This window comes from Falco peregrinus, chromosome 6 (genome assembly GCF_023634155.1).
Source record: "Falco peregrinus isolate bFalPer1 chromosome 6, bFalPer1.pri, whole genome shotgun sequence".
Taxonomy (NCBI): Eukaryota; Metazoa; Chordata; class Aves; order Falconiformes; family Falconidae; genus Falco; species Falco peregrinus.
In genome coordinates, this window is record NC_073726.1 from 71,736,887 (window position 1) to 71,759,777 (window position 22,891).

Sequence of the window (22,891 nt, forward strand, 5' to 3'; positions counted from 1 at the left end):
AAATGACTTGGAGATATTATCATCCGTTTACCAAAACAGAATTCCCCTGCAATTATTTTCTTTCAGGTTAAAGTTTTACAATTTAATTGTACATTAAAGCTAAATTTAATGATTTTCTACCTGGCTAAAACTGATTGGCCCTCTAAGTCTTCAGTTTAATTTTCCCCCCTTTCTCATTTTGCTAACTCGAAGAGAAATGAGTCTACCTTCAAGCCTGTTGGAATCAATCTTCCTTTCTCTTTCTCACAATTTATAAGTCAGAGGCTTAAAAAGTGCTCATATCCTCTTTTAACAAGCTGGCTATGTGAGATAAGCACAAGAACATTAATAAAAATAGCTCAGCATTAAGGCATGGATGTTTTACAAAAGTAGACCTAAAAAAAAAAAAATCCTAAAGGGTAATTGTGATTTATACCACGTCTCTTTTCCTATACTACCAATTATCAATCATCTCTAAAAGATCCCTTCTCTTACACACCTGTGACTTGTAAATGCTGGCATACTGCAAGAGAGGGTTTTGGGGTTTTTTGGGTTTTGGGGGGTTTTTTTGTTTGTTTTTGTTTTTTTAAGACAACCTTCACAAATATTTCCTAGCTGGAAGCACAGATTCTCTCAGCTCAGCTCTCCCACACATTGTACCTTGGTATGGTCTGCACCATCACTTTTACCACCACCCTCAATGTCTCCAGTGTTCATGAAAACTCTGTCTACAGCAATGATACCACAACCACCAGCACTGAAACTTTTACTACTGCAATTACAACAAAGCAGCTGGTGGTAAGAATAATAATAATAGTAGTAGTAGTAATAGTAATAATAATACTACTTAGCATTTATAGGGTGCTTTATATTTTCAAAAGCTGTAGAAACAAACATTTGCTAATTAAGCCTCACACAGTCCTGAGAAACATACATTTTTTGTTTATGAATAGGAAAACTAAGGCAAAGAGACAAAACAGCTGTCCCCAAAATCAAGATCTGTAGATAATTTTAAAAAAAGGAACTGAGATCTCTCTGGACAACTCAGAGTTCTAAAAGTACAGCTTAAAATACCCAAAGAATCCGATGGGACATAAACTCTCATGCTCTGTGCGTCCACCCCCTCCAGAAGAGTCAGCAAACACTTTCCCTGGGAAGATGAGCTCAGTGCCGCCAGCTGCTCCATCCAGCTCTCGCCACGGCGGAGCACACCACGCTGGCCTGCACAGGCCAGCAGGACCCTCTCACCTGCCAAAACCCCCACCTGGAAGCCTGAGCCCCTCTGAAAAAGCCAAACTGTTGGTAAGCTGCACAAACCCAACTTCCATCGCTCTCCACCAAAACTGGGCCTCAACAGCAGCTTGCTTCTCCGCCGGGGCTATGTTCTGCTCTGTCACTATTTAAGAAATATATGAACACTTCTTTTTCTTGCATGTCAACATTTAGCTTTAATATAAAAAGTGAGAAAAATTGTACATTCTAAGCAGAAAGGAACAAATGCCACCCCGTATTGAAGGCACTTCTGAGAATATCTTGCATTCATATTCAGTAAGACATTAAAGACAGTAAGACTGACTTTTTGTGTGTATATTAGACACCTCGCTCACACAGGGAAAACAAATGCCTACACACACTCAAACACCTCCTATTCAGGTCTTGAGTTCTAGAACTGCTTGAAGTGAGCTTAGAATTATTGCCTAGACAAAATACACTGTGTTAAACCTTTAGAGACAAAGATTCGACTATCCATGTAATTTCACATAGGATATGTCCCACTGAGATCAATGGATTTGAAATGCATTTCAGAAGACACTGAAATAAAGACCGATGTCACAAAAAGGGGAAAAGAGCCATTTTGGAACAAAAAGCTTTACCACAAGCAGTAGCACGAAGTGCATTCTGCAAAGCTGGACACAGAGCACTATGTGCAACCGAAGAGTGAAGAAAAAAAAAAAAGGGTAGGTAAAACTTAGGGATAAATAAACAGAAAGAAAAAAAACCCAGGAGACTAAACTTACATCAAGACTCAAGAGTAGGACTGACCACAACATGGAAGGTGGTGGAGAAACACGACTCAGGCAAGTGGAGAAGGAAGGAAAACATTAAGAGCTCACCCAGGGGCCAAGTTGATCAGGGAGAAAAACTGAGACCAAAGCTGAAGGTAAGGCTCAAAATGCAGCAGTGCTTTAGCACTGAAGCAGCCATGAGAAGGGAGACAGTGACAGCAATGGAGAAGCTGTGTTTGTTCCTCAGCAGTAGTAGGACATTCGTCACACAGATGGACACTAAGGTACAAAGACCAGATTCCTCACTCTGTCTTGCCCTCTGTACATGAGATAGCACTAAGAGGCTAATTACCAGTTAGCCCAGATTTATTAGCCATAACGAAGTTTACAGCTAAAATAGGAACCGACTCCACCCTCCTACCTCCCAGCCCTCTGCCCTCACCCCTGGATGATTCTTCATCCTTAAATACACGAAGAGAAGGAAACAGAGGAGATGAAACATTACACTAAGGTTCTCAGAGCATGGGAAGAATTGCAAAGCAATAAATTATTCTAGAAGTGGAAAAGAGAATAAGTAATACCGCTCTGGGAAAAGTGAGCCTGAGACGACACTGAAGTGCAAGAAGAAAAACATGTATTGAAATACACAGCCTGACACCCAATTCTGACTGTGAAACATAGGTCTGTATTTATATCTTCAGGCAAAGGCAGTATAATGCATTCATTGGTTTCTCAAGACATGTGTGCAAAGCTGAAAATTACTTTAGGGGCACATCTATAAATGACTGACTTTTCCATACCATTTTTAAAATGGCACAGAGGATCGTCAAGCTGAGTTTTATTCCAAGTTGATATCACAAAGTCCTTACGACGTACCTCAATTTCATTGCATAGCCCTTGCTATATCATTGTCATATGCACTCAGTTACAGTGAGGAACTCAACATGCAAGATGAATGTCTCGCTCTTTGTACAAAGGTCTCACATTAACACGCTCAGAGTTATAGAACTGCCCATTCAAGATATTTTTTTTTTTTAAATTATGACGTAGACTGGGATTCTTACAGGCACTGAACTCTTAATGAATCCTTGCGTCAACCAGATACCTAACTCCCTGAAACACCAAGTGTTAAACCTCTTATGGATCAGAAAAAGAAAGTTTTCTCAAGGCTGATTACTCCAAATTATATTCTACGCTGGAAACAAAGAGATCTTTGACTCAGGAAACATAGAAGACAACACCTCAGACACACTGTGTAAACAATCAAAAAGAACAGCGGCACCTAAGGAAGGAAGAGTATATCAGTACAAAGAGCAGAGTCCTCAGCCTTCATGAAAGGCGCATTCAGGGGGGTGAATTAACATCAAGCCCTCTCAACCACCCCAGAAAGAAAGTGCTCATTAACCAAAGTTCACCTTTCAGGTGAAAGACAAATCACTAGGAGCATTAATCGAACAAACAGCAGCTAACATCAAATTCTACCTAAACACTGATAAAATTGGGATAATCTTGTATCTCACCATGCATCTGCAAGTACTGAAAAGCAAATGGACTTCTGTGATCTCATGTGTTTTTCATGTTTTTTAGATCAAGTTTTATGCAGCTGATTTGGGAGGTATGTTAAATATAAATTTCCCTTTCCTAATGGGTCTGGATGTATACTAATAAACAGCAAAAAGGTACTGCCAGCATCTCACTTTCAGCTTTTGTTCGCACTTGAGGCCATTTCTGGAATGCAAGGGGGAGGAGAAGGGAGTACTGACGCTCCGGAGAAGCAGTAAGCCCAGTGCCTGCTTTTCTACTTGGGTCAAATCTTTAAAAATGCTTTTTTATGCAGGAGCAGAAATCAAATAGAAACAAATTCCCATGAGTCACCCCTTTATTTTCCAGTTACAAACATTCCTGAGCTATAGACATTAAGGCTCACAGTGATACTCTTGCACTAGGTTAAGCCTGAAGCATCCAGCTACAGCAAATTCCAGCCCCCTGCCCCAAGAACCAGCTAGCTATAGCACCTTCACAATTAAGTCAGCTCATTACAGCTCCTCTACACTCATAGAAGGCTTGAAAGAAGTCAGATGTTCCCTTACCTGCAGTGGTAATCTATAAAATCCAGAAAATCCATAAGCGGTAGAATTCTGGATTATTAAAAGATAAATCCTCTATCTCACCTAAACTCATCGCATTCTTAGAAAAAACAAACAAAAAGCCCTACTTGATGTTACCGAGCATCTGTAACACTTACTCTCACTCAACAGATACCATTTTGAAAACAGTGAGGTTTATTCTAAATGATGAAATACTCAAAGGTTTCACAGTATTAGAGGACAAGGGATTCATCATTTCACAACCCAGAGTTTTATACAGGTTGGGATTCCTGCAGCATTGTTTTTCTCCTCTGTAGTTTTACAGAGAACACAGCAGTTCCCATAGTTGGTCCAAATGCCAGCTTGAGTGAAGCTTTGACCATAAATCCCCTGTCACTTGATCAGTAATGAAGATGCGTGTTATGCATTAGAAAGCGACACAACAGAAAACCCCACAGAAACGGTTAATATAAGGAGAGATGTACAAAATTCCACGGAAAATACTAACCCTGCATCTTTGAAGCTAGAGACATCTGCTATCTTTGTCTATCCAGAATGCATAAGGTTGCTGAAGTCTATTCAGAAAGAGACAAAAGGTAATAAATGCAAAGAAAGTAATTTGTAATTTGCTATTGCCACTTCAGATCTTAATCCTGTGGAGATTCACAGCATGAGTAACTTTAATTACTGAGACACTGGCATAGAGAGGAAAGGAAGAAAGGACTGGAAGCGTTCAACTAGTAGCATTCAAGGCCCTGAGTTGGCCAATATTTAAAGATTTTACTAAAACTGACATTACAGAATAAAATCAAAGGCACGTGTTACTGATTGTGGTCTCATGGTCACAGCTCAAAATGAAAACAGGGCCCCCAAAAGCTAATGCTAACAACATTTCCATTTGTAACTGATTCATTTTTTATCTCCCCAGTGTCCATGACACAATTAAAAACAAACACCAAAAAAATCCCTCCCCACGAAACAGATGCGAAGGTTGCTTCTTCCCACATCATCATGACCTTTCGAAGAAGGCTGTGACTAACCTCACCAGGCAGCAAAGAGAATTACGTAGGATCGCCGAGCAAAAACACAAAAAAAGACACCTTGTCTTACCTTTCCGTTTCAGTGAACGAAGAGCTCTGTTTTGTAAACAGTTACGCAAATGTTTTTCTACACACAGACACCAAATAGCCTCACCGACTTAGATGAAACTTCAAATTATAACTAAGTTCGTTTAAGGGCACAACATGGAGAAACCCAGTAGTCACTCAGGACTGCAGTAACAGCTGAAGTTCCCGGCAAAATGAGATCTAGGGTGGGAAACTGAAATTCCTAGGTATCGGGGTGAAATCAAGATCTGTATAAACCTATGATAAATTTGATGTGTTGGATGAATAAATTAATGGATGAATCAGAATCTAACTCTGTAGTTGAGATAAAACAGCAGCAGTTACATTCCTCTCTGAAAGCACGAATTCTGGTTTCTGTAACACAAAGCATTTAATACCGGAAAAAACTAGAGAACTAGCACTGAAAACCAGAAATTTGCCTCTTAGTCCTTTTTTTTTTTCTTTTTTTCTTTTCAGTGTGAAAATTAAATATATATAAACTACACTATTAGTTTAGTTACCAATGGTATTTTTGGTGACTTACATTTTTTTCCTCATAGTAAGGCCATATTTACACAATACCTGCTAAAACTTTATCTCAGCCATCATGCTGCTCCCTGTACCACAAAACAAATACTGTGGCTTCAAAATGAATTCAAAGCCATCTAAGCATGATGTTGATTAGCCTCCTTGGGAACCCAGCTCAGGACTAGAATGATGAAAACTCTGAATCCCTATGGACAAAGGGGACACAGATTCAGATGCTGTTAAGTAAGGAAGCAAGAAGAAAACCTGGTTTCAAACGACACACGAGAAACAGACCTGTCCACATGTGGAAAACATACACGCAAGCAAAGTACCTTTCCAATTCTCTTTGAACAGAGATGATGGGTTTGGGCCACACACACTGTACCATAAGCAACACAGCTCTGTGGTGTTAAATGTCTTTTCTTTCTGGCCACCAGCCCCGCAGCAGAGAGAGAAGAGTCTGGAGGGGTCACAGACCAAAGGGCTCCATTTTTCTGTCTGTTACAGCTGAAAGCTGTGTCTTGAAGAAAATCTTGTACCTTTGACCATTCACCATTTGAGAAGACAGTGTGATGCAGGAATTGTAATTAAAAGTATAAAAGCAACAAGTGCTAGACACTGAAATCAAAGTTAGTAAGCAGTTTATTGGCGCAGTTTTCATTGTGTGGATTGAAGTCTTCTGTTATCTCACTGTATTAGCTGAAGTGAAAGTTCTTATATACTTAATCTACTTTGACCCTTAGGGCACCAATTATTTGACTTCAGATATTTAGATTTTAATAAGCTTTCACCTGCAGGGGAAAAAAATGCAGCAATTAATGTGACTGATTTGCCATTTACAGCTAGACTATGGACAGAAAGAAAATCAATCATATTTTATGAATTCAGTTGTCACCAAGTGGAAACCTTCTGTATTTTTTTTCCATCTGTGCATTTCACAGCAGAAGTAAGTATCTTTAGATCAATCCTGTCCTCTCTATTATTCCTATATATAACCCAGCACCTAATCACTATTGGGTGTTGTTGCTTGTGGGGTGTTACCTACCTCCAATTAAGTCTAATGGGATACTTCGGCTGCTTTCAAAATTACACGCAATCAGAAATATTCATTCTGAGCTACCAGAAGGCATAACACCATACCGCAACCATTATGAGTATCTGATGATAAAAGCTAGTTGAACAATTAAACTCCAAAGCCACTTACATTTCCAGTCTCCCCCAGTAAAAAGCAAGCAGCAGCTCCGACCTGCTTCCGTAGAGCCTTGAGCACAGTATCTCATTACCTGACAGTACCCATATGCAAATAATGCTACGCTCACTGTGAATCAACACGAGATATGCTGCGTCTCCCTTACACCCTGGAAAGCCTGTAAGCTCCTCACAGTCCCCACCGCTCACCGAGAGCAAACCACCAACCCATTTGAAGCCTGGCCTCGGGGAGGACCACTTCTCAGAGGGCAAGGGCTGCAGCATTTCCATGGGTACTCCACAGAAAGCAGACGGGTCACACAATGCTGATTCAGTATTTCCAGTTGCTAACAACGAAAATGGTCATTTTTATATTGTCCCACATAAGCAACTTTTGTAGCTGACATATAGACATTGCACAATCATAAACGAGAAGATGGCCAAAAGGAAGGGAGGAGGACCATATTTTGATGATGAAGGAGAGGCACAATGAAAACACGATCTATACCAGAAAGACACGCGAGATCCATCATTTGGTTAATATTTCATCAGACACAACGCAGAGCAGTAATACTTTTATCTTCAGTACTTCATTTTAAGTAAACAAAGCAGACTCCACCAAAGGTCATACTGCTGCATGTCTATAACTCTGCAGGGTACAAAACCCACCAGCCAAGGCAAGGCACAGTTTTTGAGTGGGAGGGTTGGTTCGCAAACAACATCCTTCGGAAAAACTTGCTCCACCCTTCTGTTGCCCACTCCTAGCTGGCTTGAAACTGATTTAGTGGAAGCTGCAATGCCTTGCTTCACATGGATACTATGCGGACCTGCTGAGCTTGGGGGGGAGGGGGGGGACGGGACAGGGGCACCTTAGATCATGCTGCAAAATACCACAAACCTCTTTTCCACCGTGCGCCCAGGTCATCCTTCACACAGTGGTGTGATGCAGAAGGGAGCGCGTGTCATGGGGATGAGAGGGGGCAGGGGGGGCAGAGAGAGGAAGAACACCTGGGAAAGTTAGCAGATAGATGGAAAGGGCTGAGCAGTCGAGGAGATGGAATACAGCAGGTCAGAGCACCGAAAAAACCCGGGCACGCAACAGGATTGTCCCACCTGACAGCGGCCCTTTGCCAGCTCCCAGCAATACAGCCATTGGAAAAGCTAGCTTCACCACCGGGGAAAGAAAAACCACAATAAGGACAGCAAGCTAAGTCACCTGGTAGAAGGTGGGGGGGGGGGGGGGGGGGGGGAGGAGGAGGATGCGGCCGAAGGCACAGGCAGGGACGCTGGGCAGCGGCAGGGACGCTCAGCGGGCCGCCCCCGGGGGCCGCGCCGCGCTGCCGGTGGGGAGCCCGGCGGGCACGGTGCGAGCAGGTGTGGCGGCGGCGGCTCGCCTTACCGCGGGGGGGGCGAGCAGAAGATACGTGCACCTACACTCACACACGGGCGTGCACGCACGGCGAGCTGCCCCTGTGTAAAGCCGGGGCGCAGGGAAAGGCTGCGGCAGCGGGCGCCGTCCCCGGCCGCCGCGGGAGCGCCGGGCGCAGCCGGGGGCCCGGCAGGGAGTTTTCCAGCGGCCCCTGCCCGGGCGGAGGGCGGCGGCAGCGCCCGCCCCGCCGGGAGGCTGGGGTTCGTGCCCCGCAGCTCGCCACGTTACCAAGCCGGGCGGTTGCCCGGGCGGCTTTGAGGGTCGCGGAACAAAATGGGGGGTCGGCGACCGGGGGAAACCCCGCCCGGCAGCCCCTTACCTTCCCGGGCGTCCTCCTGCCGCGGGCGCGCCGCGCAGCTCCGGCGCAGGGCGGGGGGGGGGGCCGCGGCCGCAGGGCTCCGCGCGGGGCCCCGGGGCTCCCCGCCGCCGCCGGGCTCCGGGCAGGGCGGGCGCGGGGTCGCCGCTCCGCGCCGCCAACAAAGTGTCGGAGAGGCGCGGGCAGGGCGCCGGTCACCGGGAGCAGCGGCGGAGCGGAGCGCAGCTCCCTCTGCCGGCCCGCCGCCCCGCCCCGGCCCCAGCCCCAGCCCGCGGCCGGGGCGGGCCCGCGGCGGGACAGCGGGGAGCGCCCCGGAGCCCCCGTTGCCCCCGGCGCCATGCGGGCTGTGCCCGCTGCCGGGCCGCCCCGCCTCGCCGCCCGCTCCCTGGCGCGGTTTACAGGGCGCTCACAAAAGGCAAAGGTACTGCGAGCAGCTCCCCGGAGCTGGGCTGAAATAGGGGAGTTGTTTAATGGAATCGTAAGCCTTCATCAGAAAAAAAAAGAAGGGGGGGGGGGGGGGCGGTCGGGGGAAGCCACACACAAAACCTACCAAGACTCCAAAGCAAAATTCCCCGAAGAAGCAGATGTATCTAAACCACCTTTGGAATGAGCGGGCTACGAGAACAAAAGTCCCCCGTCCTCACTCGAAATCCCAGCTGAAATCTCCCAGCTGTTTATGTTGTTTCCATCTGGCACCGCATTCCTCCTTTCCCTGACAACTTACACGTGGCTCTCACTCGGGCACAGGGGAACAGCCCCAAGCACACACACACTGCTGGCATGCTTACAGGTAGCCAAAGTCCTGTTGCAACGGTCAGATATCTGCATTGGGCCACTTCCACTCCTAAAACTACCGTGTTCCCTGAGAATGTCAGTTTTCACTGCTTTCACTGCTTTCACTTTCAAATCAGTTTTTGTCTTTTGTGACTCCAGAGGAAAGCTAGAAAACATCAGTCTTTCAACAGCATCGGACAGATGAGAAGACACACACCCCCCACCCCCCTTCAGGTAGTACATAGCTCATCTGACTTTGAGGTTCCGTTCCCGATTTTTGATAGGATTGCATTGCCAATCCTGAAAGACTTTACAAACCTGCTTAATTATGTTCCCAAGTCTCCCTCCAGGCTTCACCAGGATTCCTCACAAAGATCAAAATCAGATCTAGACCAAACACAAAGGCATTCCAGGACTGAGCCACAGTTCCCCAAACATACCAACAGGTCCTTTATGCTACCAAGTTTCTGTGACTGCAGGCCCTCTTCGAGAGACCCGCAGAGGAAAAGTATAAACTAATGAAAGAGCAGCTGCTTGCTGAAATTTCCACTCAGTTCCAAGAAATGGGACTTGGCAGGTCCTTGCTTTTTATAACACTCCGTGACTCTTTTGCAGAGGCAGGTGAAGTCAGAGGCATCACTGCCAGAGCCGTGCCCCTGACGGCTTCTCTGGAAGGACACAGATTTCCCCTAACACTTTGTAATAAAGAAGAAGGGATGATACTGCCCAGCTACTGTTTGCAGCGGTTCGGTTGCTGAATCTCTTCTCAGGTGGTGCTATCCCACCCTTGTTTTGCAGCGAATCTTCGGGAGAACAAGGTCTGAGATGTGCAGACTGATTTCACCAGGCTGGCCGGGAGGCTGGGAGCTGAGGCCGCAGGCAGTGGGCAGGCATCAGCCTCACTGCAGGCTCCCCTCAACTGGGCAGGAGAGTAACCCGAGCACACAGACCAGGCTGGGAGAGGTGGGGCCTCACTCCATGATTGCTTAGGAGTTCACCTTCACCCTGCTTAAACAAAACAAAACAAAACAAAACAAAACAAAACAAAACAAAACAAAACAAAACAAAACAAAACAAAACAAAACAAAACAAAACAAAACCCAAAAAAACCCACAAACAAACCAGAGAAAAGGAAAAACAGTTCCTTCCTGTCTCTGGGCTGACAAAGCCTCTTGTCACGCCGCATCTTCTGCTAATGGTTCCATCTCTGCTGCTTTTTCTGGTCCAGAGGGTCCGCCACAAAACAGGAAAGCACAAAGAAATCTTGTGAAATAATGGGGGGAGGGGAGCGCCGAGTCCACTTTGATGTACCTAAAAAAGCAATGAAATGCACAGATACCACACACTTGTTAACGGGAAGTTTGTTTCCAACAAACCTTCAAACCTTAAAGAGTCAGATTGTGGAGGGATCACCTAGGTCATTTGTGTGAATGAATGCTTACAGGAACACCGACATCTAAACTGACATTTCCAGTTTGTATGGTATGCCAGTCACCATACACCAGCTCCCTAGGTAAATAATAATAGTAACGTATTCATAAAAATGCTTCCCCCATGAGAGGCGGAAAGGAATATGATAGATGCTACTAAAGAAAAGGTTGGGGACTGCCTCAGCTCTGGGCAGGGATGAACAGTGCCTCTCTTCCCCCTTTCCTGGATCGAAGCCCAAGCCCACCCCCTGCTCCAATTCCCTTTCACAAAGGACAGAAGAGAAATGCAGGAGACTCTGGTGGGCTGATATTTTTGTTTGCTTTTAGAAGAAACTGTTTAAAAGGAACAGAGATAATAAAGGAGAATGTGGAAAGAAAGTGGGACGCGAGGATGAGAAAAGGGCAAATGGAAGAATAAATGGGAGAGACAAAGATTTGGGGAAGAATAAATTCTATTTCTGTGCTTTATCAACTTTTCTTCAGAATGTGTACAGTAGGTATGGACATTTATAAGATTACTTGATATGATGATGAGGCTAATATCACTGCAGATAGGAAACCAGAACTTTTTAACACGGGATGAAGAAGAGATTTCATCATTATTTTTCTGTTTGGGGAAAAGACAAAATATGCCAAAAAATTTCCTTCTGTTGTAGAATAACCTAAAGATACTTTCCATGCTGGGAACCTGCAGAATGACTTACACACAACAAATGACTTACACAACTGTCTGGCAGACCCAGCAGAGTCTGTTTGCTGGCACACACCCCCCCTCCTGCACAGAATTCAGCCAAATGCCATGGCCCGAGCCAGTTGCAATCTCCTTTGCAGGTGTACACAGGATGGAAGGCATGGTGCGGGGAACCATCCTGCAGGTTCATGGGGCTCAGCCGTTGTTGAGGATGCTTTGAAAATAGATGAGCAAGTGTTCAATTTGTACAGTATTGGCTACAGCAAGCCTGGGGATTTGAGATTAACTGCTTGATACTGGAATTTCCACTCTCATTGAAAACAGACACTACTGTATCCATAGAGTTTTCAGGAGAAAAATATACAAAGCAAGCCTGATTCTTCTCGTGATTTTAAGGCACATGCAGCTACAGTGAGAAACAGCAGAATTGTTCCTCATTTAGGATCATAAAAATGTGAGGTTAATCCAGAGGAATCCACAGAAAATGAGAGAAACAAAAGAGACTGGCTATCTTCCATTCTTTATGCTGTGAAAAAGAAAAAAGAAATCCCAAATATGGGAAGTACTCTTTTGCTGCTTAGGTAAAATTACATAAAACATTTTGCATAAAGGCTAAACACGGTTCTATCTAGAAAACAATGCAGGCCTGCGGATCTGAAGAATAAGTATAGAGATTCTTCCAGTCCCAAAGTCATTTGTACATAGATTGTGAGCTTCTTTGGGGTGTGTCTGGTTTTAAAATATTCTGCTTAAATCCTGCATGCTATAAATATATACATATTTTTAGACCATTTTCAGTAGAAACTAAGTGAATGTAATTGTTCTAAGTTCAGATATATTATTTGAGTAAAGCTATGAACAACATAATGGCCTCAAAACTGGTGAGACAGATTTGGTCTAATAATGTTGTGGACATTCCATAAACTTCTAAATTAGTTAGGAACCTAGGGTCTTCTATGCAAAAATTAGCACTGGGCAAACTCTCTAATGTGTTTGGTTTTGTGTCATCATCCCCTATGCCCAAAAATGGAATATAAAAAAAAAAATTATTAAAAGACCTCATTTCCTGCCATAGGCTTTGGAACTTTAAGAAGTAGTTAGTCAATGCCTTTATTGGAGAACTTGTGCTTAGTTGATTATTACAAAATTACAGAAGCTACTTGCATGTTCTTTAATAAACTTTCTAGGGAGGGTTGGTTCAGGCAAACGAAGTAAAGCAGACCAGAGAGCTACCCACAATCTAAGTGTGAAAAGGAAGGAGGGAACCTGCGTGTCTGTAACCTCCTCACAGAAACCAAACGCCAGACTCAGCTCTGAACCAGAGGGAAAACATCTGGACTGCTCCTGGCTGACCCATACCCCTTACCCCAGGTACAGAGCCAAAGAGCAGAAAGGACTCCCAGAAGCCTCATTTCCACCCAAGAAATGATTCTTCTGAAGAGCTCAAGGATACAGCAGAGAATATATCAGGCGAGAACAAGGTGTCTGTCAGAGTGCGGTCACAGTGCTGAACTCCACGGAGACTCACAGCAACTGTGATGGATAAGAGTGCCTCAAAGAGCCATCATGAATCACTTTGTACAAATTATATGAGGGACTACCCTGTACGGTAGAGAAGTTCGGCATCTTAAAAAAATGCTCCTTGTTGTGCCTGCACTCCTATGTCAGAGAACATGGAGTTACACCTCCTGGATGTTCTGGTCTCTGTTTTGCTTAGTTTGGATCTTGCATCAGTAAACACACATCTTCCCTATTTGACCCTTAGCCTAGCTGCCAAGGGGTATCAGATTCTTATTCTTTGTTCCTAATTATTGTTACATCCCTGAGGGAGATTGTTTGAGTAAGTTGACTAGGATAAATGAGCCAGCTGTTTATCGTGAGCCCAAAACTCTTCAGTCTAAAGCTGCCATCATTGATGACTTACAAATTCGCTATCCAGCCACTCCAGTTACTAATGCATCAATTACAAGCCACGTAAATTTATGGCTAGGGTTAAAGTTGAATGTGTGATGATAGAAAGCCTTCCAGTAAGTCAAGGGCTCTGTGACATAATGAAATATCTGGCAGTTCTTTCTGCACAATCCTATGTGGGTCACAATCAGCTAGTGAAGTAACACAGAGTAACCTTTCCCCACTGGAGCCACAGGGAGTGTGGCCATTTATTTTGGAATCAGACCCAAATCCTTACTTTGTTCATTATTCAGTCTCTGCACTGAGATTGGCTGACACTTGGATTTGGAAGTCAAGGACCCTGTCCTGAAAGAAACCTGAGATATAAGAAAAGCCATACGGGAACAACTGACATCATGTGGGCAAAGCTCAGCACATCCGTGATTACTAGATTTTGATCTGTCCCCTCTCAGGAGCTACACTGTGGTTGATGGATGAGACTCTAATTGAATTTAAGCAAATAAATTGCGGGTTACAAAGCAAACTCAAATGTTGTTAAGCATTGTGATGCCTTCATATTCCTATCTTATGGAGACAAAAATGAAATAAGACACAGACAATCAATCTTTTTATATCTACACTCTGTTCTTCATAGGAAAGCATGACAGATGTTTTTTATTACATTGTATGTTTATTGGGAGAGAGGTAGAGCATTAAACCTCAGATATTTCATTTTCCTTATAACTCATATTCATGAGAAAAGAAAGAGGGCAGGCAGGCAGGAAGATACATAACTGAAAAAATATTTTAATCTGTTTTGCCAGAAATTATAAGAATTTCTGTTTTTTCTTTTTTCTTCTAGGATTTTGAACTATACTTTTTTGGTGGAGGAAGGGAAACAATCTTAACCATATGGCTCATCCCAAGCCTTCAGAATTCTTGAGTCAAGCATCTAAAATCAAAGCATTTCTTTAATAATCACAAGGTGTTGATAAAAAAGATGCTGACATTTTTATTGGGGTTTGGGGGCTGTAGATTTCATGTTTCCTAGCAAAAATGCCAGCAGGAGAGGCTTTCTTCTAATAATAAATGGCGAGGATTCGGTGCGTCACAAGACTATAGCAAGCTTTTAAGAAATCTATGTCAAATATCATTACCACAATACTATAATCACTAGATTGGCCAGGATTACTTTGTAAACTGCATTTTTATTGTTAATTGTACCAAATTTTTATTTTGAAACCAGTAGTCCCAGTTCCTGCTTTTAAGCACAGAGGGGCCCAGTTGAGCTGTCTGACCTGTTTAGAGAACATGTAGGTCATCTGAAATTGTGCATTTGCATAGTGGGGAAAAATCCCCATCATTTCAGCACATACTTGTTTAGGTCTGATTGCATCATTACTTCGTTAGCTAAGGGAAGTAATTAATAATGGTGATGACAATTTTTGGTTACATAGCTCTTGCCACAGACCTCAAAATTATCTACTACCATTAATGTAACTGGAGAGACAAGCTTCATTTTACAGAAGGAGCAGCCAAAGCTCACCTAACGCTGGAAAACCTCACAGTTATATCCTGAAACTTGGATAAGTTGTGTTTTTATTAAAGCCTGAAATCATAGAATTTTAAATATTGTACCATCTGACCCTAGGAGATCAGAAATTAAAATAGCAATAAATGCATATAAAATAACTCTGTGTGTGTGTGTACATGTGTAGTTTCAAACACATTCTAGGTGACTCTCATGAGTTTTTTGTGAAGTACATGACTCATTATTTCTGGTCACACCACATGGCAAAGCTGAAGAGGCTCCATCACGCTAGGAAGTTGCATCCAGTGCCCACGGAAGCAGGGCTACGGTGGGACCCAGGAACCCAAGCTCCCAGCGTGATGCTCTGACCGTTACAGTGCCTTGTACAAAAATGGGACAATGTCTCTGAATCTGATTTCGCACACAGTCACAGGTGCAGTTCTGGGAGTTACAACTGAGAAGGTTATGGCATGATGGAAAGTCTGTCTATATAGTCACAAACACAACTAGACTCAACAAGCTTCTTCTTTCCAAAGGAAGATGCCCATGAGATAGTTTCATTTCCATACAGTTTTCAGATAAACATATGTAATGTCCAAGTTCATAATTACTTAAGCCTATGACAGATGTGGCAAGTATACAGCTGCATTACCTGAAGCTATGATTTTGCCTTAAGGCATATCAGCATTTCAAGCACACATACTACCAAATCAGAGAGGACCTTCCCTGAGCTTAGAACAAGTATGGTTAGGGAAGGCTAATAATAATTAAAAGGGAGATTAAACCCTACCTTTATTATGACCATTAGTCAGCCAGTGGTGGATTTCATCCTGAGGTGGTCACAACTCTTTGCTTAGATATGCAGGCACAAGAAGAAGCCACCTACCACAGCAGACCTTACGCAGCCCTCCTGGAGTGCACAGAACTATGGTTGAAGGCCCTCTGATGCAGACCAACACTGAGCAAGCAGTCTAATGGCTACTGTCACATATTGAATAAAAATCTGCCTAGAAAAATCATTTAACTCCACCAAGCTCATTGGATGGACTGTAATGGCTTCTTAACAGTTTACTAGCACACTACACAATAGTATAAGGCAAAGTGAGAACATAAATACAACCAAACAAAAACATGCTTTAGAAAGGCAGGGTTCAATTACTCGGGCTGAATTTTGCCCAATCTCTGTGCACACCACAGAAGTCACTGCAAAGCAATAGGTGAGATATGGAGAGAACAGAATATAAGTGATGTGCCAGTCAATGAACACTTTTAAAGCAGCTCTGGAACCTTTACTATGGAAGCCTGCATTGATATTCTATTTTAATTGCCTTATACATTTACCCCATAGATCACTCCTGATTTCATCACCTTTGCTTAAGATCTTGCCTCAAAGACCTATGAACTTCCTAAAGGATGTTTCTTCTTCTGAGACAGCTTTAAATAAATTGAAGAAGTTGAGGACAATGACTCCACACTCTAACTCAGCAAAATATCCCAAACACTATGGGACATACTGCATATATACCTACAAATTGAGAAGCAACTTGTACAGTTGCATGTCGCTGTCCTTGTGTGCCATTCTCCTTCCTCCACTGTGTAAGGCATTTTTAATTTAAAATTGATTCACCTAAATGCCATTTTGCACCACTAGCTGTATTCAGAAACAAATAATTCCCCTTTTAATAAATAAGCAAAGCTTTAGCATGTTGTCAGACAGTACTGACAGATGTCCTTCCAGTGGTCTGAAAGACCTTTTGAACTCCAAAATAATCCTGTCTGGTAAAGAGGGATTGCAAGATTTCAGAGGACATCCACCATATGCATGTAATTCCAGGGAGAAACAGTGCAAAGATGTGGGTTTTAACCCAAGGGCTTATGAAAGTTCATACTGTTTGGCACCCTGTCTCTCACTGAGGTAGAAGGTGGGTGCATCACCACCTGTGTGACGCACATCTCGGGAAGTACTGAACAAGTGGCAAAACTCCCAGCTGAAGGTCACTGCTTCTCACCAGACCTGTATGGTGGAGGGGTCTCTGAGAGCACCATCCCTGTAGTGGCCATCCTACCACCAACTGGTTCAGCTTTTTTCAGCTGTAACTGAAGGAACAATACCAGGAAAGAGAAGATCCCACAGCATGCTCCACCCCTATGTCTCTTGGGCATCAGGGCACCTCCAGGCGAGGGATGTTTTGCCTAGGTGGGTGGCTGTTTGCCAAACCTTCCTTCTCCTTCAGCTCCGCCAGAATTGTCCCTCCCTCCTCCCAGCCCTGTACACCAAGCTGTAGCCTCCTGGCCAGGAGGCATGGTTACAGACAGTCCACGGGCTTTGTACTAACCTGCCAACACCTCAGGACTTGTCAGACTTTGTCAGGACTTGTTTTGGCCAGACCAGAATGGTGTTCTAGCTTGTTTAGACATAAGAGCAATTTCCTAATGTCCAGGTGGCTATTGCCTAATTTACTTAACTTTTGCTTAGCTCTAGAGCTGAGCAAAATCATATGGCAGAAGCATATGGTATAACCATATGGCATAATAATTTTTATACAGATAACAGTAACAAGCTGACAGTCTGTGTATTACGAATTATTTGTAACCCTAGTATAACGATGTGGGACAGCAGAAGCCTCCTAAGTGGGGATGCAGGTTGCAGCCCAGAGAACTACAGGCACAGGATGATATTGGCAACTTCAGCACAATAAACCATTTACCTGCGGTGAACGAACTGGGGTCAGACACGGCCCCAGGGTGGCCAGCAAGGGCTATGAGGATGGGGATGGGTCAGGATATAGGCCAGTGTGTGGGCCTGGTTCCAGGAACCCATGGCCAGGCAGGGCAGGGCTGTGGGGAGCTGGAGACCAGTCCTGCTCTGGCACCTCTGGGGCAGAGACCAATGGCCCCGGGGGGCTGACATGGGGTGCTGGGCTGTAAGCTGGGCAGGGCTGGTGGTGCTGCCAGGGCCATGGCACACAGGACACTGGTGCCTTGCTGCAAACCCGCTACTTGCTTTGTTTGTAGGGAAGACTCATGCCATTGCTCCCAGGACACACAGAGGCAGTGGAAAGAAATATAACACAGCAGAATGAGGGGTGGGTGTGCCAGTCTGGTTTCCCTGTATAACAATTTTTAATCATTTTATTAATAGGACTTATTTTATATTAATTAGATAATTTGGACTGAATATTTGTGCACTGTAACTGTACTACTACTAATTAACTGTGTGGTGTATATTAGTTAGCGTGTTATGATTTTAATTAGACTAAAAATGTCTTGGCTTGTGTGTTACCCCTTGAGTGACAACAAGGCTTTGCATGTAAAACCCTCTCTACCAGTGCTCCCCTTCTCCCCCTTTCTTCCTTTCATCTTTATTGTGATGCCCCATCACTTTTCCCACTCCTTTATAAGTGCACTCATCATCACCCACTGACACAGTGATGGGTCAAAAGCATTTTTGTCCTTTCTAGTGACAGTAAGATGCCAGGCATTTGACCCCTCTGGTGCCAGGGGTCCAAAAAACAGAGGTGTGATCTTCAAGACTGACAGACCCCGACCTTGATACACCCATCACAGGCACACCATGGATGTGAGACTTGCAGAGGTGACTTCACCCCATCCCGCTATGCAGCCAGGCAGCACTGGGGATGATCCCTCCCTCTGTGACCCTATAGGAGAGACACAAGGGGATGATGAGGGGAAGGGGTACAGGATGGGGAAAAGCCATCATGTCAGGCTGCAGGTGACAGGCACATCAGCAGAAAGGCTCCCATGCTGCAGCATGGCCTGTCCCTGCCTCTGTACCCGACCACCACTGAAAGCAGAAGAAACCTGCACTGCCTTCCCTCCTGACCCTTCGCAGAGCTGCTTTTCAATGAACTGAAGGAAGAAATCCAGCTTACACACAATGATAATCACCCTGTTTGTTTATAGCAACATTTTCTTCTGTGGTTTCAGTTTCTAAAAGGGTGAGATTTTCAAGGCTGGGATTTGTCCTCACATATATATGTATACAGCCTAGCACGGCCAGGGCTCTGTACTGAGAAAAGTCTCTTTATCCTGCCAAATCAGGCAAAATAATAACAAAAATAATGTCAGTCCTTTCTCTTTACACAAGCCTGTGTTAAAAAGAATAAGCAAGTACTTGGCCAAGAGAAGAATTTCTTCTTCCTCTGGAGTGGTGTCAGCCAGCAGAATTCACCACTCCAAAGGGCAGAGGCACCCGGACTGCTGTTGAATTTAAAAAAGGGGGCTTGAATGGTCTCAATCAGGCGATGCTTGTGGCTGGTGCAGCTGTATGGAGACAAAAGAAAAAACTGAGAAGGACTGAAACTCTTAAAACGTGACACGGATGACTTAACCCCTAGAATGAACAAACTAAGGACTGGGAACACACTTATGATACAGATCATTCTGAACTATAAGAAGAATGGGAAAGGAAGGAATTGAGTTAATCCCAAATTAAAATAAACAAACAAACAGCTACTGGAAATAACTGAATAGATAATCTTGGAAACTCCCTGGGGGGACTGTATGAACTTTCAGATTCACAACCACAAGACTATGATACATGCCAGAAATGTATGTACAACAAGGCATCGCCAGCCTACCTGGTCTAACAGAAACCTATTTCAAGGATCTGTAACTCACAAAGTATTTGTGGATTTGTGGGATCTGAAAAAACATGACAGGCTTATGACTGTTTTTCCATGCCTTTAAGACTTGGAGGGTGTATGGTTTTTTGATGCAATTGAGGAAAGTGAACCTTGGATGTCTGGAACATCCCTCCTTCTCAGTCTGAAAACAAAAGCAAAGCCAACACAAATGAGACAGTCAATGGGATTTCCACCCTAAGACCCCAAATCTCTTTTGAAAATAAAAATGCTTAAACGTTCTTATTTCTTTAAACTTCTGGTCCTTTCCTTTTTGTCTTTATTGCAAACTGAAACTTATTCCTAACTAGTTTTCATAACAGCTGTACAAATTATTTTGCTCCCTCTTTTCAGGCATATTCACACATTGTACAAGCTGCAGGAAATGGTAATAATTTTGTTGTAACACTGCTCCTAATGTTCCCTCAAAATAGAGTATCCGTGACACTTCAAAATGTTGCTGTATCTGCATTAAAAAAGAAGCTCTCTTTCTAAGGTGTATTACATGCACACCATACCCAAATGGAATAAGGGTAAGAATAAGCATAGCTCAGATTTTTTTTTTTCTTTTTAAATCAACACAGTCTTTTATAGTCCTAAAAGAAAGTGCAGGTCCCTCACAAGGGGGTGTGAGTAGGCAGGCTCCAGTTTCACACATGCCCCCGCCAGACAGGCTGCTCTCCCTCAGCGAGGTGCTATGGCCACTTCGCATTTCCCTCTTGTTCTCTGCCTCCAAATTCTACCCTGCCCTCTGGAGAAAGTGAATTGCTACATGGAGGAGGGTGACACATGGCGAAGATTTATTCAGGTGTAATTACAAAACACTCTGAGATCCTAAGATGTGAATTGTGATAAAACTGAATCCAAAGCCCGCTGAAGTCAAGAGGATGTTTTCAATTTATGGGACATTGGAGCAGGCCCATACAAACTGCAAAATTACTACTGAACTTTACAGAGTAAATGACTGGTGCAACAGATAAATCAGGATGCACCCAGTACTATGAAACTAGAATTAATTATCCTTTCATGTGCCTTTGCTCTGCATTATTCCAAAGAGATATTCTTGTTATCCTCATTGAAGTTATAGACTGTTAAATTATCAGCATGAAGACTGAAACAACTGAAAACAAATCAGGAACAATGGATTGAGCTTCCTCGTCTGTGAGAACAGGGCAAATGGCAGAGACTGTTTTTCAGTGCTGAGTTGAACATAACATATATAACATCTGACAGCAGCCCCAATCAAATCACTATAGCACGGAGAGACAATACTCCCCCAGTGTCAGGCTCTGTGTGCTGAGAGCAATTTTCAATTAATTTTCCTCATTTATGAGGTAGATGCTAGAGCAGTTTTGAAGGAATCCAAAAGCTTAGTGGTAAATGAAAAATTCTCATGTGTTTCATTCACCGTGCTTCTCCCAGGAAGAGCAGGCAGAGACAGTTTGATAGCTTATTTCTTTAGTGGAGAGAAGACAGACGTGTTATGTTACCCAGTCTCGTCAGCGCTCTCCATTCACTCGCAGCTGAACACACACAATAGGTCAGGTTGTCCTAATGGGGACACGGGACTTTTCATGCAACTCCCTGTGTAGTTCCCTTGAGGACATACTGGCCAAGAAAGAGGGAAGTTTTAAAGAAAGTTTTGTGTTTATGAGTGAATCCTCTCAATATGGGGTTAACTCTCGTTGGACCCTGACCTACCAGCACTGGCATATACTCCAGCACTGGACTTAGTGGATTTTCCCATTTCAAGCAGTTACGAACTTCTACAGTTCAGACTGTCAGCTGTTTTCTCCAGACAGCGGTTTGCCCAGTGCCGTGACTCTAGCTGATGGCCACTCATGGCAAAATCTGAAATTTGATGGGCTTGATTCTTGTGTACTCTGCTACAGCACTGTAGTTTAACCATTTCATTTACGTATGTGGATATTTTTATTTACACTTATTTTGAAAGACCTGTAAAACTGCAAAAATTGGGGTAAAAGAGGCTTTAATATAAATGAGAACCAGAAAATTACAGATTCAGATAATAATTCAGTTTGTAAGGGACCTCTAGAGGTCATGTAGTATAACCTGCTGCTCAAAACAAGGCTAACTTCCAAGTTAGCTCAGGTTGCTCGGGGACTTGTACGGTTGAGTTTTGAGTATCTCCAAGAAATGAAAATTCCACAGCCTATCTGTGTTTGTGTTCCTATGCTGACCAGCTTCATGGTGATTTTTTTTTCTTTCACCCACTTGGAATTTCCCATGTTCCAACCTGTGCCCATCACTGCTTATCCTCCCCTTGTGCACCTCTGAGCCATGTCTGACCCTGTCTCCTCTGCACGCTTTTGTTAGGTAGTTACAGACAGCAGTAAGATCTCCCCTAAACTTCCTCTTCTTAAGGCTGAAGAAACCCAGCTTTCTCAGAGTCTCTTTGTACATCGTATCGCCCAAATAAATCATCTTAATGACCTTTCACTAGACTCATTTCAGTTTGTGCATATTGCTTTTGTATTCTGGGGGCCAAAACCAGACACGGGCTTCACAAGCACTACTGGACAAGCAGAATCACTGGTTGTGATCTGCAGCTACCTTCCTGTTACTACTGCCTAATATGAGCTCAGGCTCCACTTCCCTGGGGCATGCTGCCGATGCATGCTCAGACCTGGCTGTCTACAGAACCCCCAAGTCCTTTACAGCAAAGCTGCTCCCTGCCCCAGTCAGTTCCAAGCTTCGTCCCCAGCTCTACAACCCTAGAGCTATTTCATGTGTGGTTGTATTTTTCAAGCATTTGTATGTTAAATCCAGCTGTTGTTTTGCATTTTGTGTTTGATTTTAAGCAACCTGGAGGGGGGTCACTGTGTCTCCATTGCTTCAGTCTAGCTGCTGCATAATCCTGGTTTGAGTGCTCTCAAGCATTTCTGTTCTACAAAATAATAACAGTAATAATATGGTAATGTCTACAAAATCTGGCAGTAAGTAAAAGGAAAATAACAAGAAAAAGAAAATACATGGTGTATTCTTGTTAATAATACATTATGATTATTGCTTATATGGTCTATAATTAATATAGTAACCTTATAATCCTAATAGAGAACGCAGCAGCATAAGAAACCAGTTCATAGAAAACTTTGGGAGCTAAACCAATTAAATCAACGTAAGCTGTTTTGGACTTGGGTTTCACTGACTATTTGTCCATTTAACTGTAACCCTTCCAGCTCTTCTATCCCCTTTATTTAAAATACACATCCAAGACGTAGTTAACATACTGATGTAAAATGCAAATATAGTGAATACACTTCCATGTCCAA

General features: G+C 43.6%; 1 protein-coding gene across 8 annotated transcripts in view; it reads right to left on the reverse strand.

The window, feature by feature from the left end:
* The window catches only part of EPS8 (epidermal growth factor receptor pathway substrate 8), a 141,070-nt gene extending 131,319 nt beyond the window's left edge, over positions 1-9,751 (reverse strand). For 4 of the 8 annotated variants that reach the window (XM_055807886.1, XM_055807880.1, XM_055807879.1 and 1 more), the window contains exon 1: positions 8,643-8,858. The gene's annotated coding sequence lies outside the window, so the exon portion shown is untranslated. Of the gene's footprint in view, positions 1-8,642; positions 8,859-9,189; positions 9,342-9,731 lie in introns of those variants that run through there. The other 4 variants (XM_055807887.1, XM_055807888.1, XM_055807881.1 and 1 more) reach the window with 3 other exon arrangements.
* Positions 9,752-22,891: the final 13,140 nt, after the last annotated feature.